The 4,133-nt window shown below is 42.3% G+C and overlaps 1 pseudogene; it reads right to left on the minus strand.

The window, feature by feature from the left end:
* Positions 1-2,405: 2,405 nt before the first annotated feature.
* Positions 2,406-3,848, minus strand: LOC137773753 (6-phosphogluconate dehydrogenase, decarboxylating pseudogene; annotated as a pseudogene).
* Positions 3,849-4,133: the final 285 nt, after the last annotated feature.

The following is a 4,133-nucleotide window of genomic DNA, read 5'->3' on the forward strand; positions in this document are numbered from 1 at the left end:
AAATGCAGACTAAATCTGAGAAGATTATTGTGGTGCACTCTTCTTTCCAGGAAAGCAACGCTAATCTCCCTCACCAATAAGAGATTGATATGGGTTAAAATGGTGACAATGGTAGGCAAGAAATATACATTAAATTGAGAATATGAGTTGATAAACATTTCTGGAAACCAATCTGTACATAGATTCAAATTTTCACATATAGATAACTTTAGATGTAGAATTGCATTTTTAAGGAAATTGTTATAAGGTAAATAATAGGTAAATTGCAAAAACACAAACAAATTAGGACATATTGTAGCACTTTTGACAATAGTGAATAATTGGAAAGACCCAAAAATCTAGCAATAAAGGTATGGTTCAGTTACAAATGATAATGTATTACACTGAGAGATGTCTACAAAGTATTGTTAAGGAAGAATTCAGGTTCAAGTTTGTATGCTGGTGTGTGAATGCATGTGAACACCATTATTTCTCTCAGTAATAAACTGACACATTTACTTCCTGTTCTATCAACTATAAACACATCACCCAGCTTCCTATCTTACTCTGATGACATGAGCTGCCATTCCCTGGCCTTTTGCCCACTTTTCACCTCCCCACTGTCATCTGTATTTCTACTTTATCAAGGATGACAATATTTATGTTCTGTTTTATAAGTACATCTAATTGTTTTGCATTTGTCCTCACTGAAAAACAATAGTGCTTGTACTATTATGCCTTTGTAATTACAGGCTCTGCTTGAACAATAATTTAAAATCATAAAAACTGCAAACACTATATTATTGTTTTTCCTGGCATGTCTAATGCTTTGTAAAATGCCTCTTTTTCCCCTTACACCCTTTTCATATCCTCAGTACCTTTGTACTTTACTACAACTCTCTTCTAAACTCCCTCCCTTCCCTCCCCTCGTAGAACTCCCTGCAGGCATCTTGGGTTCTTGCCTCCATCCTGGAGGGCTGCTCTCTAGAAGTATCAAACAGTGCTCTTCCTGGAACTTCAGGTCTCTGCTCTTCTGAATTGTATCATCTCTTTCTGAATGTCATGTCTTTCCCTTTTTATGCTAAGTTTTTGGAAAATGTCTTCAATTAACTTTCTAAGGAAAGGCGCTTAGGAAGTAAAGTTTATGAATCCTTGAATATGTATTTTGTATTCAGCTCTCAGATTTTATTTATTCCTAGGGGATTTTTTTTTCTTTTTACTTTTATTAAGTAAAGGAAAAAGGAAATTCACCTGCATAATACAAAGGTTCCAGTTTGATCAAATTCCACAAAAACCTTTCCCTCCTATGTGATAAGTGCTGCTGCCTCTATCAGAGCAAACATACTCTGCTTCCCGAAGCCACAGGGGACATGTGTGAAACACCGCCTCACAGAGCTGGCTCGCACTGTGGCGCACACGCTCAATTCCTGCTCCATCCCAAAAGGTGAGGGCAGAGGGCGTGATGGTTCTCACAGAACTACTTTACAAATAAACTTGGGTTGACTCTTCAGAGGAGTCTCTTACGACACTTTTTTAAGAGATCTGGTGGGAATGTAAATTGATACAGCTACTATGGAGAACAGTATGGAGGTTCCTTAAAACACTAAAAATAGAACTACCGTATGACCCAGCAATCCCACTACTGGGCATATACCCTGAGAAAACCATAATTCAGAAAGAGTCATGTACCACAATGTTCATTGCAGCTCTATTTACAATAGCCAGGACATAGAAGCAACCTAGGTGTCCATCGACAGATGAATGGATAAAGAAGATGTGGCACATATATACCATGGAATATTACTCAGCCATAAAAAGAAATGAAATTGAGTTATTTGTAGCGAGGTGGATGGACCTAGAGTCTGTCATACAGAAAGAGAAACATAAATACCGTATACTAACACATATATATGGAATCTAAAAAAGAAAAACATTCTGATGAACCTAGGGGAAAGACAGGAATAAAGATGCAGACATAGAGAATGGACTTGAGGACACGGGGAGAGGGAAGTGTAAGGTGGGATGAAGTGAGAGAGTGGCATGGACATACATACACTACCAAATGTAAAATAGATAGCTAGTGGGAAGCAGCTGCATAGCACAGGGAGATCAGCTCAGTGCTTTGTGACCACCTAGAGGGGTGGGATAGGAAGGGTGGGAGGGAGACACAAGAGGGAGGGGATATGGTGATATATGTATGCAATAGCTGATTCACTTTGTTATACAGCAGAAACTAACACAACATTGTAAAGCAATTATACTCCAATAAAGATGTTATAAATAAATAAATAAATAAAACTACTAGTAAATTAAAAAAAGAGAGAGAGAGATCTGAGCAGAAAGTAGGTCAAAGGGCCATGGAAGCACTGCTGTGTGGCAAATGGAATGTACCTGTTTGCGGAGTCGTGGCGCCTAACAGAATCTGATCAGGCATTGTATGAAGACAAGGACACACTGGCACTGTGGCCTGTCCAGTTAGTGTGGAGAAACAGTCCTGGCGTGGCCAAGAGTTCATAGGTGTGGACCCGAAAGTAATCTCGCTGAGCCTGGATTAGGTTGGCTGGCAGCATCTTGTGTCTGTATCCATCACAGAAGGAAAGAGCAGTGGTGAAGCAGAGCATGGGAATGCCTGTCTGGACACCAGTACTGATTGCCCACTGTCGGGAATCCTGGCAGTTTCCACAGCCGACTTAAAGAAGTCATCTAGTAGTAGATTCGGAAGTCCTGGGTTTCGATCAAATGCGTCTTTTATCTTTCCTAGAAATACACTCCTGCTGATGCAGCACCCCCTCCACATCAGGGCAATGCCACCATAGTTGAGCATCCAGCCAAATTCAGTGGCTGCCTGTCTTAGCAACATAAAGCCCTGATCATAAGTGATGATCTTGGAAGCATAGAGGGCCTTTCGAATGCTCTCCAGGAATGATTCCTTATCTCCTTCAAACTGGATCTTTTGAGGTCCCTTCAGCTTTCTGCTGGCTTGGATCCTCTCGTCCTTCAGAGATGATAGGCATCGAGCAAAGACCACTTCTCTGATGAGGGTGACAGGGACACCGTACTCCAAGGCCAAGATGGCGGTCCACTTCCCAGTGCCCTTCTGCCCCCACACTGTCCCTGATCTTTGGCAGCAGGTATTTGCCATCGGTATCTTGGAACTTTAAAATATTGGCTGTGATTTCAATCAGGAATGACTCTAACCCTATCCTTTTCCATTCCTCAAAAGCCTTTGCCATCTCCTCATGCTCCACGCCCAGGACGTTTTTCATCAGGTGGTAGGCCTCGCAGATCAGCTGCATGTCTCCATACTCTATCCTGTTGTGCACCATCTTCACAATGTGTCCTGCCCACTCATCTCCCACCCAGTCACAGCAGGGTCCTCCAGTCCCCACTTTCACAGTGATGCCTTGGAAGATTGCCTTGATGTGGGGCCAAGCCTCCTTATTCCCTCCCTGCATAAATGATGGGCCATACCACGCCCCTTCCTCTCCACCACTAACTCCACTCCCCACAAACAAGATTCTCTTGGCCTTGGGGTCTCAACACTGTCTTGTGGTATCCCTGTATTTAGAATTTCCTCCATTGATGATGATGTCACCAGTGTCCAACAAGGGTACCAGTTTTTCAATAAAATAGACAGCCAGGAGAGTCTTCACAAGCAGGATGATTTGCCAAGGCTTCTTCAGCTTGGAGACCATCTCCTCCAAGGAGTGAGCACCAACCACCTTGGTGCCCTTCACCTCATTGGCCAAGAAGTCATCAACTTTGGAGACTATCATATTAAAAGCACAGACCACAAGGCCATGGTCGTTCATATTCAAAATTAAGTTCTGGCCCATGACAGCCAGTCCAATCAGGGCAATATCAGCTTGGGCCAGTGCGGTGGCAGCAGAGTGGGTTGGAACAGGGAGAGGTGAGGTGCAGATGACTCCCCTTAGGTATATTTTTAATATATTTTTTTCATTCCGTCATAATTTTGAAAGCATTTTTATTGAGAGACTGAATACACAAGTGGACAATGCCCAGACCATATATAAAAATAAAACTCTGACATAGAGAACAGACTTGTGGTTGCCAGTGGGGAGATGGGGGAGGGGAGGGTGATTCAGAGTTTGGGATTAGCAGATGCAAACTATTATATATAGAATGAATAAACA

This window comes from Eschrichtius robustus, chromosome 12 (genome assembly GCF_028021215.1).
Source record: "Eschrichtius robustus isolate mEscRob2 chromosome 12, mEscRob2.pri, whole genome shotgun sequence".
In the NCBI taxonomy this organism is placed as follows: Eukaryota; Metazoa; Chordata; class Mammalia; order Artiodactyla; family Eschrichtiidae; genus Eschrichtius; species Eschrichtius robustus.